The sequence below is a fragment of the Chiloscyllium plagiosum genome, unplaced genomic scaffold (genome assembly GCF_037043375.1).
Source record: "Chiloscyllium plagiosum isolate Xiang-an unplaced genomic scaffold, Cpla_swu_hap1 HiC_scaffold_27, whole genome shotgun sequence".
NCBI classification, from domain to species: Eukaryota; Metazoa; Chordata; class Chondrichthyes; order Orectolobiformes; family Hemiscylliidae; genus Chiloscyllium; species Chiloscyllium plagiosum.
The window spans coordinates 88,074,378-88,096,308 of NW_028270165.1; the positions used below are offsets into that span (position 1 = coordinate 88,074,378).

Genomic DNA, 21,931 nt, shown 5'->3' on the forward strand with positions numbered 1-21,931 from the left:
CCTTAATTCCCCTACCATGCAAACACCCATCCAACTGCGTCTTCAATAAACTTCATGAAGCTGTCTCAACTGCTCTCTTGGGCAGAGAATCCCATGGAGTCTCACAGAGTGACACAGATGTACAGCACGGAAACAGACCCTTCGGTGCAACTCATCCATGCAGCCCAGATATCCTAACCTAATCTAGTCCCATTTGCCAGCACTTGGCCCAAATCCCCATAAAACCTTCCTACCCTCCAACCTCCAACCCTGGCAACATCCCTGTAAATCTTTTCTACACCTTTTCTAGTTTCACAACATCTTTCCGATAGGAAGCAGACCAAAATTACATGCAATATTCCAAACGTGGCCTGACCAATGTTCTGTACAGTGGCAACATGAGCTCCCAACATCTATCCTCGATGCTCTGACCAACAAAGGAAAGCACACCAAACGCCTTCTTTACTATCCAATCTGCCTGCGTCTCTACTTTTAAGGAACTATCAACCTGAACTCCAAGGTCTCTTTGTTCAGCAACACTTCCAAGGAACTTACCATTAAGTGTAAAAGTCCTGCTCTGATTTGATTTTCCAAAATGCAGCACCTCATATTTATCTACATTAACCTCCAACTGCCATTCCTCAGCCCATTGGCCCATCTGATCAAGGTTCCGTTGTGATCTGAGGTAACCTTCTTTACTGTCCACTACACCTCCAATTTTGGTGTCATCTACAAACTTGCTAACTATACCTCCTCCGTTTACATATAAATCATTTATATAAATGACAAAAAGTAGCGGACCCAGCATCAATCCTTGTGACACACCATTGGTCACAGGCCTTCAGTCTGAAAAGCAACCTCCATCACCACCCTCTGTCTTCTGCCTTCTAGCCAGTTTGTATCCAAATGGCTAGTTGTCCCTGCATGCCATGAGATTAAACCTTGCTCACCAGTCTCCCATGAGGAACCTTGATGACCGCCTTCCTGAAGTCCATATAGATCACGTCCATCGCTCTGCCCTCATCAATCCACTTTGTTACTTCTTCAAAAAATCCAATCATGTTCATGAGACATGATTTCCCAAGCATAAAGCCATGCTGACTATCCCTAATCAATTCTTGCCTTTCCAAATACATGTAAATCCTGTCTCTTAGGATTCTCTCCAAAACCTTGCCCATCGCGGATGTCAGGTTCACTGGTCTATAGTTCCCTGGCTTTTCCTTACCACCTTTCTTAAATAGAGGCACCACGTTAGCCACCCTCTAGCCTTCTGGCACCTCACCTGTGACTATTGATGATACAAATATCTCAGTAAGAGGCCCAGCAATCACTTCCCCAGTTTCCCACAGAGTTCTAGGGTACTCCTGATCAGGTCCTTGGGATTTATCCACTTTTCTGCATATCAAGATATCCAGCAATTTCTCATCTGAAATATGGGCATTTTTTCAACATGTCACCATCTACTTTCTCACATTCTAGATCTTCCATGCCCTTCTCCACAGTAAACACTGATGCACGATATCCGTTCAGTATCTCGCCCGCCACCCCCCCCCCCCACCCCCCCCCCCCCCCCCCCATTCTACTGCAGCTCCACAAAGGCCGCCTTGCTGATCTTTGACGGGCCCTATTCTCTCCCTTGTTATCCTTTTGTCCTTAACGTATTTATAAAAATCCTTTGGGTTATCCATGACTATTTGCCAAAGTTATCTCATGTCCCCTTTTTTGCCCTCATGATTTCCCTCTTAAGTATGCTCGTACTGCCTTCTCCTCTAAGGATTCACTCGATCTCTCTGCCGATACCTGATATATACATCCTTCTTTATCTTAACCAAAATCTCATTTTCTCTAGTCATCTAGCATTCCCCAAGCTACCAGCCTTTCCTTTCACCCGAACAGGAATATACTCAGATGAAGGAGCGTCGCTCAGAAAGCTAGTGTGCTTCCAAGTAAACCTGTTGGACTATAACCTGGTGTGGTGTGATTTTTTAACTTTGTACTCCCCAGTCCAACACCGGCATCTCCGAATCAGGAATATACTGTGCCTGAACTCTTGTTATCTCATATTTCCCATTTTCCAGCAGTCCTTTAACCTGCGAACATCTGCCCCCAATCAGCTTTTGAAAAATTTTGCCTAATACCTGAGTCTTCCTCCAATTTAGGACCTCAACTTTTAGATCTGATACATTATTTTCAATCACTGTTCTAAAGTTAATAGAATTATGGTTTACCCTTAGGTTTTGCACCCACGCCAGTATGTACATCCACATTGTGAATTAGAAAATGTCCTTGTACACACTTAACAAATTCCTCTATTTGGCAGATAGGAAAATGGGCAGGAGTTATACCTTGGGTCCACTCTTCCTTCATTCCCACCAAGCCTAACCCCATTCCCACCCCAATAGTCCAACGGCACTTTCCCCTGCAACTGCCGAATGTGTGACACCAGCCCATTTACCTGCTCCCTCCTCTCTATCCAAGGGTCCAAACTTACCTTCCAGGTGAAGCAGCACTTGACCTGCACTTCCCACAACCCAGTCGACTGCAGTTGCTGCTCATAATGTGGTCTCATCTACATTGGGGAAAACGAAGCATAAACTGGGTGACTGCTGCACAGAACATCTACGTTCTGCCTGCAAAAAAGACCCTGAGCTTCCAGTTGCCTGCCAATTCGACACCCCACCCTGTTCCCTGGCCAACATCTCTGTCTCAGGTTTGCTGTAGTGTTCCAGCGAAGCTCAGCACCAGCAGAAAGAAGAGCACCGAATATTACACTTGGGGAGCATACATCCCTCTGGTCCCAATATCAAATTCAATAAGTCTCGGGCCTGAACTCCATAGTATCCTCGTCCCTTCCACACACACCAAGCCTTGTTATCACATAGTCTGTCATTACACACTACCTATTCTTAGCCACGAACAGTCTCCATTCACCCTCCCACGCAGATCGTTATCAACTTCCTTTCCTGTCCACAGTTCTTCCCTCGCTTTGGGCTCTGTCCTGATCTATCATTAACTGCGTCCGCCTTCCTCCCATATAAACCAACGTTTTCCCAAAATATCTCCTGCATATAAACCAACGTTTTCCCAATCACGTTATTCACACCTGCGATGTGAACAGAACAGAGGTTCTACAACTCAATGAAGTCCAGTTGAAGGCCGAGATTGATAGATTCTTGTTGTCTAGAGGAATTAAGGGCTACGGGGAGAACGCTGGTAAGTGGAGCTGAAATGCGCATCAGCCATGATTGAATGGCGGAGTGGACTCGATGGGCCGAATGGCCTTACTTCCACTCCTATGTCTTATGGTCTTAAGGTAAGTGTCTCCAAGGGACCCTCCAGCAAGGGAGTTCTCGTAGAGATACTTGAACTAAGAGGTGGCGGATCGCCTACCCACTGACCTGTTAGATCACGTACAACATCCTGATCGGGAAAGCCACTGACTGAGTATCGATGCGATCTGGAACGATCTGAGATTATCCTGATGTCATCTGGTGCACCAGACCAGACGCTTTCAACGTGGAGTCGCTTGAACGATGGCGTGAGCTGCCAGAGGAAGTGGTGGGTGCTGGTACGATGACAAGTTAAAAGGCTCCTGGATGGGCATCTGAATATTAAGGGTTCAGATGGGTCAGGGCCAAGTGATGGCAAATGCAACTGGAGTCATAGAGATGTACAGCACAGAAACAGACCCTTTGGTCCTTGCTGACAAGATAGTCAACCCAATTTAGTCCCAGCTGTCAGCATCGGGCCCAGATAGAGGCCAAGTGATGGCAAACGTGACTAGATTAATTTAGGATATCTGGGCAGGTTGGACCAAAGGGTCTGTTTCCGTGCTATGTGACTCTAATTGTCTTCAGTGAAAGCAGAAGTGTGGTTATGAAGTCTGGACTTTCAGAGCATGATTTGCCCTGACTGGGAGCAGAAGAGTTTGACTGAAGTGTATTGGTGTTAATGCCTTGATGTCTCATTTTGCTCTCACCATCCTGGGGTCATTAACCATTTTGTGTCTGGTCCTTCCTCAAGAAGCTGCATTGCAGGTTCACCCTGAATTGTCACCTTTTTTTTGCTTCACAAAATCAGACCTGCTCACTCTCAGCAGGATCCCAGTGTTGTGAAAGATATTAACTTTCAGGTGGAGGTATCCAAAATTCAGAGAGATGTCAGTCTTGATGTTTTTGCTTTTTCTGCCCCTGTAAGATCCTGAATCAGCACCTTCAGGAGAATTAGATAGAGCGGAGTGAGAACAGAGGGGGAGAGAGAGTGGGATGGTGCTTTCAATTTTATGGAACAACAAAAGAATATTCCACAGAAAGTAGAATTGCTTGTTCTGAATTTCTACCCTGCACTGATAGTGATTGCTTTTGTAATCTCTTTTTGCAGAGTATTTGAAAATCTGAAGATTGAAGTTTCAAAATCAACAGATGAAGGGCTCATGCCCGAAACATTGACTCTCCTGTTCCTCGGATACTGCCTGACCTGCTGTGCATTTCTAGCGCCACATTTTTTGACTGACTGTCCAGCGTCTTCAGTCTTCACTTTGATGTCAATGTCTGACAGTTACACAATCCATCGGGACCGCAACGATTTTTGACTATGATTTCTGTGAGAGGGATCAACGCTTTTTGGTTCCTGTTTGAGGACGTTTTCAGCATCAATGGGACTGGACGAGAGCCCCCACTGTTGCAGCGCACTGTGCGTGGAGCCTGAAACAATTCTACGGCCTGGAAAGGGGATTTCACGGCACGGAGGGGCTCTACACGTGTTTGTGTGCAGCTGAAGCTGTGGCCATGGAGAAACCTGAGGAATCCCGCCCTGTAGAGGAACCGTGGAAGTGTGGCGACTGTGGGAAAGGCTTCCGTGTCCTGTCTGCCCTGGAGACTCATCGGCGCAGTCACACCGGGGAGAGGCCATTCCCCTGCACCAACTGCGGGAAGGCCTTCAGACATTCCTCCCACCTATTGGCCCACCAGCGGGTCCACACAGGGGAGAGGCCCTTCAGCTGCCCAGAGTGCGGGAAGGCCTTTACCCAGGCCTCCACCCTGCTGAGGCACAAGCGGGTCCACAGGGAGGAAAGGCCTTTCAGCTGCCCCAAGTGCGGGAAGGCCTTCAGCAATTCCTCCACCCTGCTGATCTACCAGCATGTCCACACGGGAGAGAGGCCCTTCAATTGCCCTGAATGCGGGAAGGCCTTTACCCAGGTCTCCAACCTGCTGAGGCACCAGCGTGTCCATACGGGGGAAAGGCCCTTCAGTTTCCCTGAATGCGGGAAGGCCTTCAGCGATTCCTCCACCCTGCGGAGTCACCGGCATGTCCACACAGGGGAGATGCCGTTCACCTGCTCTCAGTGTGGGAAGGGCTTCACCTGCTCCTCCAATCTGCGGAGCCACCAGCGTATCCACACGGGGGAGAGGCCCTTCAGCTGCACCAAGTCTGGGAAGGCCTTCAGCAATTCCTGCGCCCTGTTGAGGCACCAGCATGTCCACACCGGGGAGGGGCCGTTCACCTGCTCTCGGTGCCGAAAGGGCTTCACCTGCTCCTCCACCCTGCAGAGCCACCAGCGGATCCACACAGGGGAGAGACCCTTCAGCTGCTCTCAGTGCGAGAAGGCCTTTACCCACGTCTCCTCCCTGATGACCCACCAGCGTATCCACACGGGAGAGAGGCCGTTCACCTGCTCTCAGTGCGGGAAGGGCTTCACCTGCTCCTTCAACCTCCAGACCCACCAGCGGGTCCACACAGGGGAGAGGCCCTTTAGCTGCCCAGAGTGCGGGATGGCCTTTACCCAGGTCTCCACCCTGCTGAGGCACCAGCGGGTCCACACGGGGGAGAGGCCCTTCAGCTGCCCCGAGTGCGGGAAGGCCTTCAGGAATTCCTCCACCCTGCTGACCCACCAGCGCGTCCACCCGGGGGAGAGGCCATTCACCTGCTCTCAGTGCAGGAAGGGCTTCAGTTATTCCTCCCACCTGCTGACCCACCGGCGGGTCCACACGGGGGAGAGGCCCTTCAGCTGCCCAGAGTGCAGGAAGGCCTTTACCCAGGTCTCCACCCTGCTGAGGCACCAGCGGATCCACACCGGAGAGAGGCCGTTCACTTGCTCTCAGTGCGGGAAGGGCTTCACCTACTCCTCCAACCTGCAGAAACACCAGCGAGTTCACGTGCCATCGCAGGGGGATTGAAGGAGTGACGGCCGAGTGCCATTATCGATTGGACGATCAACCCGGTTCCGGGGACTCCCGGATTCGAATCCCGCCACGACAGATGGCAGAATTGGTATTCGGTCAGAAATATGGAGTTCGGAATCTAACGATGAGACCGTTTCAGGGAGGGGGTGGTGCGGGGGAGAAAGCCCCCATCTAATTCACTCTCTCCCTTGTTAGGGAAGGGAACCGCCATTGTGGGAAAGGATTCACTCAGTCGTTCCAGCTGCATCCTTTACCCGGTCTGGCCTACACGTGACTCCAGACCCACAGCAGTCTGGTTGACTCTACACTGCCCCTTCCTGGCAAATGAGCGGGGAGAAACTTACTTGGAGACAGGGTATGGGTTGAAATTGCTGAGTGAGGCAATACTTCCTCCGGGTTAGGGCTTTACCAATGATCCAATTACAAAGGGACAACTTGGTGCTGGCCAATAGTAAAGACAGTGAGAGGGGTGGGACAGGGGAGGTGTCGTGTGTGCGCTTTCACCTTGAGGTGCTCAAAAAGCAACTGCTTTTTCTCTGCCTTTTTGCTGGGGGATTCTGAAGCTGTAACAAAGTTTGGTTGCAATAAAGGTTACCTGAACTTACTACCGGGCTCAGACTCTCATTGAAAGCTTTGAGCTCCAAGAGGTTTTTGTTTTAAAGCTGCTCATTTCTTTCAGCCTCCTGCACTAAGTTTAGAACAAAGAACAAAGAACATAGAACAATACAGCGCACAACAGGCCCTTTGGCCCTCGATGTTGCGCCGACCTGTGAAGTATTCTCGGCTCATTCCCTGACATTATCCCAAAATCATCCATGCGCTTATCTAAGGATTGTTTAAATCTCCCTAATGTGGCTGAGTTGACTACCTTAGCAGGTAGGGCATTCCACGCCCTTACCACTCTCTGCATAAAGAACTTGCCTCTGACACCTGTCTTAAATCTATCACCCCTCAATTTGTAGTTATGCCCCCTCATACAAGCTGACTTCACCATCCTAGGAAATATTCTTTCACTGTCTACCCTATCTAATCCTCTGATCATCCAAGATGTTTCTTTCAAATCCCCCCTTAGCCTTCTTCTTTCCAATGAGAACATACCCAAGTCTCTCAGCCTTTCCTCATAAGACCCTCCCTCCAGACCAGGCAACAACCTGATAAATCTCCTCTGCACCTTTTCCAATGCTTCCCACATCCTTCCTGAAATATGGGGGCCAGAACTATACACAATATTCCAAATGTGACTGCACCAGTGTTTTGTATAGTTGCAGCATGATGTTGCGGTTCCGGAACTCAATCCCTCTACGAATGAAACCTAACACACCGTATGCCTTCTTCACAGCACTATCTACCTGGGTGTCAACTTTCAGGGATCTATGTACATGGACTCCAAGATCACTGCCTTCCTGATATTCTTCCCAAAGTGAATCACCTCACATTTAGCTGCATTAACTCCATTTGCCACCTCTCAGTCCAATTCTGCGAATCCATCCACCTATGCCTGCCTCTAAGTCATTTATAAAAATGACAAACCGCAGTGGTCCCAAAACAGATCCTTGTGGCACACCACGAGTAACCGGACACCAAGCTGAATATTTTCCATAAATCATCACTCGCTGCCTTCTTTGAGAAAGCTAGTTTCTAATCCAAACTGCTAAATTACCCTCAATCCCATGTCTCTTCAAAGTTTGGGAGAAGATTTGTAGCTCGGGTGCTCGTTGTTGTGGTTCTGTTCGCCGAGCTGGGAATTTGTGTTGCAGACGTTTCGTCCCCTGTCTCGGTGACACCATCACGATAAATGCTGGAGGAAAGATCACAGAAGCGCTTCACAGGAGGCTCCCAAGCACTGAGGATGTCACCTCGAGAGGGGACAAAACGTTTGCAACACAAATTGCCAGCTCGGCGAACACAACCACAACAACCCATGCCTCTGCTATTTCTCCAACAGCCTGCCATGTGGAACCTTATCACAGGCTTTACTGAGGTCCATGTACACCACGTCAACTGCCCTACCCTCATTTCCATACTGGTCACCTCAAAAAATGCAATGAGGTTTGTGAGACACGATCTGTCTTGATGAAACCATGTTGACTATCTGAAATCAAATTGTTGCTTGCAAGATGATTATAAATCCTATCTCTAATATTCCTTTCCAAAAGCTTTCCTTCAACAGAAGTAAGGCTCAGTGGGCTATAATTACCTGGGTCATCTCTGCTGCCCTTCTTGAACAAGGGCACAACATTAGCAATCCTACACTCTGATACTAAGCCTGTAGACAATAACAACTCAAATATCAAAACCAAAGGCTCTGCTATCTCCTCCCTCGCTTCCCAGAGAAACCTCGGATAAATCCCATCGGGCTCAGGGCACTTGTCTACTTTCACTCCTTCTAGAATTGATAACACCTGTGTGCAACTAACCTCGATCCTTTCGAGTCTAATATCTCGTACCTCATTCTTCTCCTCTACAATATTCTCCTTTTCCTGAGTGAAGACAGATGAGAGATATTCATTAACACCTCTCCAATCTCCACAGGGCCCACACTCAACTTCCCACTTCTATCTTTGACTGGCCCTATTCCTACCCTAATCATCCTTTTATTCCTCACATACCTATAGAAAGCTTTAGGGTTCTCCTTTATGTGTTAAAGACTGCTCATGTCCTCTCTTTGCTCTTAACTCTCTCTTTAAATCCTTCCTAGCTGATCTGTAACTCTCCATCACCTCATCTGAACCATCTTGCCTCATCAACACGTAAGCCTCCTTCTTCTTTGTAACAAGAGATGCAATTTCTGTTGTAAACCACGGTTCCCTTACCTTATCACTTCCTGCCTGACAGGGACATACCTATCAAGGGCACACAATACCTGTTCCTTAAACCAGCTCCACATTTCAATTGTTCCCATCCCCTGCATTTTGCTACCCTATTCTATGCATCCTAAGTTTTGCATAATTGCATTATAATTGCCCTTGCCCCATCAATAACTCTTGACCTGTGGCATGTTCCTATCCCTTTACATCGCTAAATGAAACCTAACTGAATTATGGTCACTCTCTCCAAAGTGCTCACCTTCTACTAAATCAAACATCTGGCCTGGTTCTCTTACCAAGCACCAGATCCAGACGTCCCCCCTTGTCGGCCCTTCGACATGTTGTGTCAGAAAACCATCTTGCACACACTGGACAAAAACTGATCCATACGACATACTAGAGTGAAAGCATGAGGTAAAAACAATGACTGCAGATGCTGGAAACCAGATTCTGGATCAGTGGTGCTGGAAGAGCACAGCAATTCAGGCAGCATCCGAGATGCTGCCTGAATTGCTGTGCTCTTCCAGCACCACTGATCCAGAATCTAGAGTGAAAGCATTTCCAGTCAATGTTGGCGAAGTTAAAGTCCCCCATAATGACCACCCTGTTCCTTTCATTCCTACCCAGAATAATTTTGCAAATCCTCTCTTCCACCTCCCTGGAACTCTGCAGAGGCCTGTAAAAAAAACTCCAAGCAGTGTGACCTCTCCTCTACTGTTTCTAACCTCAGCCCACATTACTTGAGTAGACGAGTTCTCATCAAAAGTTCTGTCAGCCACCGTTATACTATCCTTGACTAACAAGGCCACGCCTCTCCCTCTTTTACCGCTTTGGCTGTTCTTAATGAGAGATCAAAACCCTGGAACCTGCAACATCCATTCCTCACCCTGCTCTCTCCATGTCTCCGAAATGGCCACAACATCCAAATCCTGGGTACCTATCCATGCTGCAAGCTCACCAACTTATTGCGAATACTCTGGCGTTGAAGTAGACACACTTCAAACCAGTTCGCTGTCTGCCAGCACATTCCTGTGACCCTGAAATCCTGTCCCTGTCCTTCCTACTCTCATCCTCCTGTGCATTGCAGCTACACCCCCCGGTTCCCATCCCCTTGCTGAGTTAGTTTAAACCAACCCGAATAGCTCCAGCAAATTTCCCACCCAGGATATTAGTACCCCTCTGGTTCAAGTGAAGACTGTCCTGTTTGTACAAGTCCCACCTTCCCCAGAATGAGCCCCAATTATCCAAAAACCTGAAACCCTCCCTCCTGCACCATCCTTGCAGCCAGGTGTTCAGCTGATATCTCTCCCTATTCCTTGCATTGCTATCACGTGGCATGGGTAACAAACTAGAGATATACACTCTGTTTGTTCTAGCCCTCAGCTTCCACTCTAGCTCCCTGAAATCCTGCCTTACATCCCTATCCCTCTTTCTGTGGGAGATTAGAAATGTTTTTGCAGATGGGTGAGGGGGTGTAGTGGGGGGAAGGGAAGGGGAACATTATACAAACGGTCGAGGAATTCTTGTACCATGTAGCATACTTAAGGCTAAGACTTTATTGAATATAAAGGGTCTTTTAAAGAAAATAGTTTTAAGCTAGGGAATAACTTTAAAGTGTTGTAGTTGACCACAAAAAGAAGCAACAGGGGCATTTCACAATAAAGCTTATAGTATGATAAGAGAAACTGGATAAAAGAACAAACTAACAAACGAGGAACAAACAATACAGACAAGGACAGCAGGATGGCCAGATAAGAAAATAACTGACAAGTGAGGTAATCGGCTTATGATAGGATGGAAAAAGGGAGGCGTGATCCGCAACTTGTAAACTGAATAAGAAAGCTAACAGTCTCTGTTTTGGTGTGCATTTCTGCTTGATTGTAGAAGCGTCCAGTACTTGCAAGACTGTAATAAATTGTTCTTGTTTCCAAGGCTTTGTCTCAGGCTGATTGATTTGTGAGTGAGTTCTGTTTCTCACATTTCTACCTATGTTGTTGGTACCTATATGGACCATGACTTGGGGTTGGAAACCCTCTCCCTTCAGGACCCCAAAGATACGATCCGAGACATCACGCACCCTGGCACCTGGGAGGCAACACACTAACCGCGAGTCTTGTTCATTCCCAACAAACCTTCTATCTGACCCTCTAACTATTGAGTCCCCAATGACTAACACTCTCCTCATTTCCTTCCTTCCCTTCTGGTGCAACAGGGACAGGCTCTGTGCCAGAGACCTGGGCCCCAGTGCATACCCCTGGTAGGTCGTTATCCCCCCTCAACAGTACCCACTGACTTATACAGCAAGAAGGATATACAAATAAATCATCCCTCCTCTCCCAGGAACCTCTGCTCTCTGACTTCAAATTTAAAACCTCAAATCAGTGACTCCCCACTCCTGGGTTGCAGCTGCCGCTGAAAAACAGAAAATGTCACCTTTTTTTTGTGGTTAGCACTGCTGCCTCACAGCACCAGAGCCCCAAGGTTCAATTCCCCCCCCAACGTCTGCGCGGTTATCCTCCCACAGTCCAAAGACGTGCGGGTTAGGGTGAATTGGCCAAGCTAAATTGCCCCGTAGTGTTAGGTGACGGGGAATGGGGCTGGGTGTTTTGCTCTTCGGCGGGTCGGTGTGGACTTCTTGGCCCGAAGGGCCTGTTTCCACACTGGAGGGAATCTGATCTAAAGTTCTGGAATTTATATATTGATGAACTGAAACCTGCAACCCATTCTAAAAGATGAAGGACTCAGCAGCGGTCCAGGTTTGTTCCAAATATTGCATCGGTTGCATGACACTGTCATGTTTTGCTATTAATTCTGTGTCTTATGATCCTGCAGCACAGCTACCCGCAGAAGGAGCAGCGCTGCAGAAGCTCGTGCTTCCAAATACACCTGGGTGGGCGGGGTTTAGTCTGGGGGCGGGTTTTACGATCTGCGTTTGGAAGGGGCGGGGCTTACGCGTCGCCTTGGACGAGGAGGAGGCGGGACCAGGACCAGGGGGCGTGGCCACCCCGAAGCCGGAAGTGTGCCCGCGGCCTGTTTCCTCCGCTGGAGCCTCGGCTGCAGTAAGTAAGGTAAAGCTTTATCAATATTTCCTTTTACAGAGTTTGTATTTAATAACCAGTAATGGCTACTCAATATCATCATAAAGTCCCAAAATGCAATTCTTTTCAATCCATAGCAGATAAGCACTAAGAGTTAATTTTTCCGGGATTCAACAGCCTCAGCACTAAAATGGTCTCACAAGGGAACGGCTGTGAATGTTATCACTTGGTGTCCTGTTCACACAGATTCACTGATGCTGAGGCAAACGTTCTTAATTGCCTCACAGCATCCTGTTATCACTTGGTGAGCCCAGGTGTCCCTATCTTTAAGTTCTCTCCTCTTTCTGAGCCTTCCTGCCTGTTTATTTTCTTGTGCAGTAAATGTATTCAATAATTCAGCATTACATTTTAGTCTGAATGTTTAAAGACAAGTTTTAAAGCTATAGACTTTCTCACCCAGATGCCCACACCCTCATTCCTCCCTTTGATTGCACCGCGATCACTGAAAGAGAAGGCTAGTCTAAACAAATGCCCTTCAAGGTGGTCCAGCCATCAACATCCTGCAGAGCGGCACCACCATCTTCGCAGCTCATTTGTCATATTTATCATCGCCTTCGACACGTGTGGGTGAGCCATCAGATCGCGAAAGCAGCATCTTCTGGGGCAAATCTAAATCACTAAGGGACCTCATAAGCCGAGCAAGTAAATACCTAACAATACCAATACCGACAAGCAAACATAGCTAAATTGATAAGCCAATTGTACCATCACCGCGATCTGCAGTTTCCCCAACTGGTCCCTTCAGTCATTCTGTCAAGGAATGCCTGGATCTCTTCTTGTATCTTAGTAATATTGCGAGTGAGATCGGGAATGGCCATAGTGCATTTATCTTGGACAATGGTGCAGACCTCACCCTCCTCGGCAAGTATATAGTCTAAGGCATACTGATTCTGCACAGAGTAAAGACACAGGTCTGATAATCCCAGTTTACTATGTTCCAGAGCCTCTTTCATCTTATTTCCTCGAAAGGTCAGGCCTTCAAAGAGGGAGTTGCGGTTCTGTTGACTTGTCACTCCTGCCGATCCTTCCAACCTCAGGGTACTCTGGATTCCCCAGCCTATCGGGTGTCCTATATTGTCACCCAGTCCCTTGGGATCCTTCCAGTTGGAGCAAGGTTGGCTGAGACCGACCGCTGCATCCTCCTCAGATGGAGGTTCCATCGACTTGTCCACTGGCCAGGACAAGGTACTGTTGTGGGAACAAGGGCTCCGATAGTGACCTTATGAGGGACATCTTTGCCATCCAGGACAAGGAAATTGGTAGCTTTACCTTAGCTGAAGAAATAATAGTCTGGTTTGGTGTATATTAGGGAGAGTTTGTCAAAATAGGTTACTGAAATGTTACAGCAGGGGGTCTGGTCAGGTCTACAGGAGTAAAGGGTCAACGTTTTGCAAGAGGAGTCGCTTGAGCGCTGTAAAAAATGGGCCAAGTGATTTGAGCACTCGCACTGTATGGGAGACAATGGTCCTCAGAATGCTGTTCCCATTGGGCTCTCCCTTAGCTCTATTGTACACGGTCTTGGTGACAGTATCAGGTTCTGAAAAGAGAAAAGGCCTATAAATGCGCAAGGGAAGGGTTCCGTTCCAGGTCCATGTGCCGCATAAGGCTGCTGTACCCCAGCCGGTGTTACACCAGCTGTTTGTATACACAGAGCAGAGCTATTGGAAAGTGATATTTCTCTTCGCAGGGTCGGCAGTCGGAAGTCTGACGAATGGAATGGAATTGGGGACTGGGGACGGGGCAAGTAAGTCATCTCCCGATAGAGAGGAGTAACATACTACTGCCTCTGTGGTGAAGAGCATTCTGTGGGCCTGTATAAATAAGTTCTTTGTGGATTGAGGAGTTTCCCCTATCAGGCTTCCCTTTTCTCAAGTAGGCCCGACCTGCAAAATGGGATGGTGTTCCTGGACGTCCTTAAAATATTTACCATAATAACGGTTGATCATTTTTATCCTCACTAGGCTTGCGTCTGCAGGTAAAATCAAAAACACATGGTAACGACATGGTGACTCCCACTGATTTCTACTGTCCAGATGGACCATCTGGTCTTTCTGATGTAAGAGTCCATTGCCATAATCAATCTTCATCACGTTCCACACGTCTAAGGCGCCTGGTCCGGTGCAATGGACGACATCTCCTCAGCATGGGTGGTGGATAATCTCTGATCATTCCTGGTCGCATCCATACTTAGTGGCTTTCCCCATCAGGATGTTGTACGTGATCAGAAAGGTGAGGAGATAGGCGATCCCCCACATGTCCCTCCTCTTAGTTCAAGTATCTGCAATAAGATTAACATGAGAACAACAGCAAGATTCAAAAACCCAACTGGACAGGGTCCACTCCTTTTGTTGGGATTCCAGGATTCTCTCCTCCACTTCCCCCTTTAGATTGGTGCGGTCAATCTATTTACAATGGTGCAGTTGGACCCAAGCTGAGTGCCCAGTAACTTTGACCGCCGTAGGGGTGGGAAGTAAAACCTGGAAGGGGCCACACCAACGAGGTTGGAGACCTTTGCCAGTCCAGGTCTTGATTCCTGAAGAAGGGCTTATGCCCGAAACGTCGATTCTCCTGTTCCCTGGATGCTGCCTGACCTGCTGCGCTTTTCCAGCAACACATTTCCAGCAGTTCTTGACGAGCACCAATGAACCAGGCTCTACCCGTGACGAGGCTGAAAGTGAGGGAACATCGCTGTAGGCCACACGCTCCTGGGAGTGAAAGGCACGCATAACACTAGTTAGAGGAAGAACATAACCAATTATTGTTTCGGTCATTTGGAGGAAGTGGACTCAGAAGGGAGTCGAATCGTTCTCAGTGTATGGAGGCGGTGACCAGAGAGACTCTCAGCTGGAGACAGTCGTGTCTTGCCCGCAGATATGGATCGCATCTGAAATAAGGCCACAGGGATTAGCATAACCAGGAGAGGCCAGACTCTGCCATTAATTTGGCAAGTTTAGTCTTGAGTTTGGTTAAAACATTCAACAATGCCAGCCGCCTGAGGATGATAAGCACCATGCAGTTGCCGACAAATACAAAGCTGGGAACAGAGTTTTCCGTTAATATTACCTACAAAGTGTGGTCCATTGTCCGAGCTAATGCACGCAGGTATACTGAAGCGGGGAATTATTTCCTTAAACAAAATCTTCACCACAGTCTCACCAGTAGCGTTAGGAGGAGGTTAGGCTTCAATCCACTTACAAAAGACATCAGCAATAAGCAAAACATATTTACAGCAACTCAACTCATTTCTCCAACTCAATGAAGTCCAGTTGAAGTGTCTCCAAGGGACCCTCCAGCAAGGGAGTTCTCGTAGAGATACTTGAACTAAGAGGTGGCGGATCGCCTACCCACTGACCTGCTTGATCACGTACAACATCCTGATCGGGAAAGCCACTGACTGAGTATCGATGCGATCTGAATCGATCTAAGATTATCCTGATGTCATCTGGTGCACCAGACCAGTCGCTTTCAACGTGGAGTCGCTTGAACGAAGGCGTGAGCTGCCAGAGGAAGTGGTGGGTGCTGGTACGATGACAAGTTAAAAGGCTCCTGGACGGGCATCTGAATATGAAGGGTTCAGATGGGTCAGGGCCAAGTGATGGCAAATGCAACTGGAGTCAGAGATGTACAGCACAGAAACAGACCCTTCGGTCCAACCCGTCCTTGCTGACAAGATAGCCAACCCAATTTAGTCCCAGCTGCCAGCACCCGGCCCATATAGAGGCCAAGTGATGGCAAACGTGACTAGATTAATTTAGGATATCTGGGCAGGTTGGGTCAAAGGGTCTGTTTCCGTGCTGTATGATTCTAATTGTCTTCAGTGGAAGCAGAAGTGTGGTTGTGAAGGCTGGACTTTCAGAGCATGTTTTGCCCTGACTGCAAGCAGAAGAGTTTGACTGAAGTGTGTCGGTGTTAATGCCTTGACGTCTCATTTTGCTCCCACCTTCCCGGGGTCGATAACCATTTTGTGTCTGGTCCTTCCTCAAGAAGCTGCGTTGCAGGTTTACCCTGAATTGACACTTTTTTTTGCTTCCCAAAATCAGACCTGCTCACTCTCAGCAGGATCCCAGTGTTGTGAAAGATATTAACTTTCAGGTGGAGGTATCCAAAATTCAGAGAGATGTCAGTCTTGATGTTTTTGCTTTTTCTGCCCCTGTAAGATCCTGAATCAGCACCTTAAGGGGAATTAGTTAGAGCGGAGTGAGAACAGAGGGGGAGAGAGAGTGGGATGGTGCTTTCAATTTTGTGGAACAACAAAAGAATATTCCACAGAAAGTAGAATTACTTGTTCTGAATTTCTACCCTGCACTGTTAGTGATGACTTTTGTAATCTCCTTTTGCAGAGTAGTTGAAAATCTGAAGAGGGAAGTTTCAAAATCAATAGATGAAGGGCTTATGCCCGAAACATTGACTCTCCTGCTCCTCAGATGCTGCCTGACCTGCTGTGTTTTTCCAGCGCCACATTTTTTGACTGACTCTCCAGCGTCTGCAGTCCTCACTTTGATGTCAATGTCTGACAGTCACACAATCAATCGGGACCGCAACGATTTTTGACTGTGATTTCTGTGAGAGGGATCAACGCTTTTTGGTTCCTGTTTGACTGGACGAGAGCCCCCACTGTTGCAGCGCACTGTGTGTGGAGCCTGAAACAGTTATACTGCCTGGGAAGGGGATTTCACGGCAGGGAGGAGCTCTACACGTGTTTGTGTGCAGCTGAAGCTGTGGCCATGGAGAAACCTGAGGAATCCCGCCCTGTAGAAGAACCGTGGAAGTGTGGCGACTGTGGAAAAGGTTTCCGTGTCCCGTCTGCCCTGGAGACTCATCGGCGCAGTCACACCGGGGAGAGGCCATTCCCCTGCACCGACTGCGGGAAGGCCTTCAGACATTCCTCCCACTTGTTGGCCCACCAGCAGAAACACACGGGGACGAGGCCCTTCAGCTGCCCAGAGTGCGGGAAGGCCTTCAGCACATCCTCCCACCTGCTGACCCACCAGCGGGTCCACACAGGGGAGAGGCCCTTCAGCTGCCAAGAGTGCGGGAAGGCCTTTTCCCAGGCCTCCACCCTGCTGACCCACCAGCGGGTCCACACGGGGGAGAGGCCCTTCAGATGCCCAGAATGCGGGAAGGCCTTTACCCAGGCCTCCACCCTGCTGAGGCACCAGCGTGTCCACACGGGGGAAAGGCCCTTCACCTGCCGAGAGTGTGGGAAGGCCTTCAGCAATTCCTCCACCCTGCTGAGGCACCGGCGGGTCCACACGGGGGAGAGGCCGTTCACCTGTTCTCAGTGTGGGAAGGGCTTCACCTGCTCCTCCCACCTGCTGACCCACCAGCAGGTCCATACGGAGGAGAGGCCCTTCATTTGCGCTCAGTGCAGGAAGGGCTTCAGGTATTCCTCCCACCTGCTGAGGCACCAGTGTGTCCACACAGGGGAGAGGCCATTCAGCTGCCCCGAGTGCGGGAAGGCCTTCAGCAATTCCTCTACCCTGTTGGCCCACCAGCATGTCCATACGGGGGAGAGGCCGTTCAGCTGCTCTCAGTGCGGGAAGGGCTTCACCTGCTCCTCTAACCTGCGGAGCCACCAGCGGGTCCACACGGGGGAGAGGTCCTTCAGCTGCCCAGAGTGTGGGAAGGCCTTCAGCAATTCCTCCCACCTGCTGACCCACCGGCGGGTCCACACGGGGGAGAGGCCCTTCAGCTGCCCCGAGTGTGGGAAGGCCTTCAGCAATTCCTCCTCCCTGCTGACCCACCAGCATGTCCACACGGGGGAGAGACCGTTCACCTGCTCTCAGTGCGGGAAGGGCTTCACCTGCTCCTCCGCCCTGCTGAGGCACCAGCGGGTCCACACAGGGGAGAGGCCCTTCAGCTGCCCCGAGTGTGGGAAGGCCTTTACACAGGCCTCCACCATGCTGAGGCACCAGCGTGTCCACATGGAGGAGAGGCAGTTCAGTTGCTCTCAGTGCAGGAAGGGCTTCACCTGCTCCTCCCACCTGCTGACCCACCAGCGGGTCCACATGGGGTAGAGGCCCTTCACCTGCTCTCAGTGCGGGAAGGGCTTCAGGCATTCCTCCCATCTGCTGACCCACTGGCGGGTCGACACGGGGGAGAGGCCCTTCAGCTGCCCCGAGTGCAGGAAGGCCTTCAGGTATTCGTCCCACCTGCTGACTCACCAGCGGGTCCACACGGGAGAGAGGCCCTTCAGCTGCCCCAAGTGTGGAAAGGGCTTCAGCACATCTTCCACCCTGCTGAGGCATCAATGGATCCACACCAGGGAGAGGCCGTTCACCTGCTCTCAGTGCGGGAAGGGCTTCACCTACTCCTCCCACCTGCAGGAGCACCAGCGAGTTCACGTGCCATCGCAGGGGGATTGAAGGAGTGACGGCTGAGTGCCATTATCGATTGGACTATCAACCCGGTTCTGGGGACTCCTGGGTTCGAATCCCGCCATGACAGATGGCAGAATTGGTATTCGGTCAGAAATGTGGAGTTCGGAATCTAACGATGAGACCGTTTCAGGGAGGGGGTGGTGTGGGGGAGAAAGCCCCCATCTGATTCACTCTCTCCCTTGTTAGGGAAGGGAACCGCCATTGTGGGAAAGGATTCACTCAGTCGTTCCAGCTGCATCCTTTACCCGGTCTGCCCTACACGTGACTCCATACCCACAGCAGTTTGGTTGACTCTACACTGCCCCTTCCTGGCAAATGAGCGGGGAGAAACTTACTTGGAGACAGGATATGGGTTGAAATTGCTGAGTGAGGCAATACTTCCTCCAGGTTACGGCTGTACCAAGGATCCGATTACAAAGGGACAACTTGGTGCTGGCCAATAGTAAAGACAGTGAGGGGGGTGGGACAGGGGAGGTGTGGTGTGTGCACTTTGACCTTGAGGTGCTCAAAAAGCAACTGCTTTTTCTCTGCCTTTTTGCTGGGGGATCTGAAGCTGTAACAAAGTTGGGTTGCAATAAAGGTTACCTGAACTTACCACTGGGCTCAGACTCTCATTGAAAGCTTTGAGCTCCAAGAGGTTTTTGTTTTAAAGCTGTTCATTTCTTTCAGCCTCCTGCACTAAGTTTAGAACATAGAACAAAGAACATAGAACAATACAGCGCACAACAGGCCCTTCCGCCCTCGATGTTACGCGACCTGTGAACTATTCTCATCTCGTTCCCTGATACTATCCCAAAATCAACCATGCGCTTATCTAAGGATTGTTTAAATCTCCCCAATGTGGCTGAGTTGACTACCTTAGCAGGTAGGGAATTCCACACCCTTACCACACTCTGCATAAAGAACTTGCCTCTGACATCTGTCTTAAATCTATCACCCTTCAGTTTCTAGTTATGCCCCCTCGTACAAGCTGATGTCACCATCCTAGGAAATATTCTTTCACTGTCTACCCTATCTAATCCTCTGATCATCTTATATGTCTCTATCAAATCCCCTCTTAGCCTTCTTCTTTGCAATGAGAACGGACCCAAGTCTCTCAGCCTTTCCTCATAAGACCCTCCCTCCAGACCAGGCAACAACCTGGTAAATCTCTTCTGCACCGTTTCCAATGCTTCCCACATCCTTTCTGAAATATGGGGACCAAAACTATACACAATATTCCAAGTGTGGCCGCACTAGCGTTTTGTATAGTTGCAGCGTGATATTGCGGTTCCCCGGAACTCAATCCCTCTACGAACGAAACCTAACACACTGTATGCCTTCTTCACAGCACTATCCACCTGAGTGGCAACTTTCAGGGATCTATGCACATGGACTCCAAGATCACTGCCTTCCTGTTATTCTTCCCAAAGTGAATCACCTCACATTTAACTGCATTGAACTCCATTTGCCACCTCTCAGCCCAATTCTGCTAATCCATCCACCTATGCCTGCACCTAAGTCATTTTAAAAATGACAAACCGCAGTAGTCCCAAAACAGTTCCTTGTGGCACACCACTAGTAACCGGACTCCAGGCTGAATATTTTCCATAAACCACCACTCGCTGCCTTCTTTCAGAATGCCAGTTTCTAATCCAAACTGCTAAATCACCCTCAATCCCATGCCTCTGCATTTTCTCCAACAGCCTACCATGTGGAACCTTTACTGAGGTCCATGTACACCACGTCAACTGCCCTATCCTCATCTTCATGCTTGGTCACCTTCTCAAAAAACTCAATAAGGTTTGTGAGACACGATCTGCCCTTGATGAAACCATATTGACTATCTGAAATCAAATTGTTGCTTGCTAGATGATTATAAATCCTATCTCTAATATTCCTTTCCAAAAGCTTTTCTTCAACAGAAGTAAGGCTCACTAAACCTGTAGACAATGACGACTCAAATATTAAAACCAAAGGCTCTGCTATCTCCTCCCTCGCTTCCCAGAGAATCCTTGGATAAATCCCATCGGGCCCAGGGCACTTGTCTCCTTTCACTCCTTCTAGAATTGATAACACCTGTGTGCAACTAACCTCGATCCTTTTGAGTCTAATATCTCGTACCTCATTCTTCTCCTCTACAATATTCTCCTTTTCCTGAGTGAAGACCGATGAGAGATATTCATTAACACCTCTCCAATCTCCACAGGGCCCACACTCAACTTCCCACTTCTGTCTTTGATTAGCCCTATTCCTACCCTAATCATCCTTTTATTCCTCACATACCTATAGAAAGCTTTAGGTTCTCCTTTATTCTATTTGGTAACGACTGCTCATGTCCTCTCTTTGCTCTTAACTCTCTCTTTAAATCCTTCCTAGCTGATCTGTAACTCTCCATCACCTCATCTGAACCATCTTGCCTCATCAACACGTAAGCCTCCTTCTTCTTTGTAACAAGAGATGCAATTTCTGTTGTAAACCACGGTTCCCTTACCTTATCACTTCCTGCCTGACAGGGACATACCTATCAAGGGCACACAATATCTGTTCCTTAAACCAGCTCCACATTTCAATTGTTCCCATCCCCTGCATTTTGCCACCCTATTCTATGCATCCTAAGTCTTGCATAATTGCATTATAATTGCCCTTGCCCCATCAATAACTCTTGACCTGTGGCATGTTCCTATCCCTTTACATCGCTAAATGAAACCTAACTGAATTATGGTCACTCTTTCCAAAGTGCTCACCTTCCACTAAATCAAACACCTGGCCTGGTTCGTTACCAAGCACCAGATCCAGTGTGACCTCCCTTCTTGTCGGCCCTTCGACATACTGTGTCAGAAAGCCCTCCTGCACACACTGGACAAAAACTGATCCATACGACGTACTAGAATGAAAGCATTTCCAGTCAATGTTGGGGAAGTTAAAGTCCCCCATAATGACCAGCCTGTTCCTTTCACTCCTACCCAGAATAATTTTGCTAATCCCCTCTTCCATCTCCCTGGAACTCTGCGGAGGCCTATAAAAAAAACTGCAAGCAGTGTGACCTCTCCTCTCCTGTTTCTAACCTCAGCCCACATTACCTCAGTAGAACAGTCCTCATCAAAAGTTCTGTCAGCCACCGTTATACTATCCTTGACTAACAAGGCCACGCCTTTCCCTCTTTTATCGCCTTGGCTGTTCTTAATGAAAGATAAAAACTCTGGAACCTGCAACATCCATTCCTCACCCTGCTCTCTCCATGTCTCCGAAATGGCCACAACATCCAAGTCCCAGGTACCTATCCGTGCTGCAAGCTCACCGACTTTATTGCGGATACTCTGGCGTTGAAGTAGACACACTTCAAATCACTTCACTGTCTGCCAGCACATTCCTGTGACCCTGAAATCCTGTCCCTGTCCTTCCTACTCTCATCCTCCTGTGCATTGCAGCTACACCCCCCCGGTTCCCATCCCCCTGCTGAGCTAGTTTAAACCCACCCGAATAGCACCAGCAAATTTCCCACC

The 21,931-nt window shown here is 48.8% G+C and overlaps 1 protein-coding gene across 1 annotated transcript in view; it reads left to right on the forward strand.

The window, feature by feature from the left end:
• LOC148144900 (uncharacterized) overlaps window positions 1-21,931 on the forward strand; it is a 492,750-nt gene that overhangs the window by 134,490 nt on the left and 336,329 nt on the right. The window lies entirely within an intron of this gene.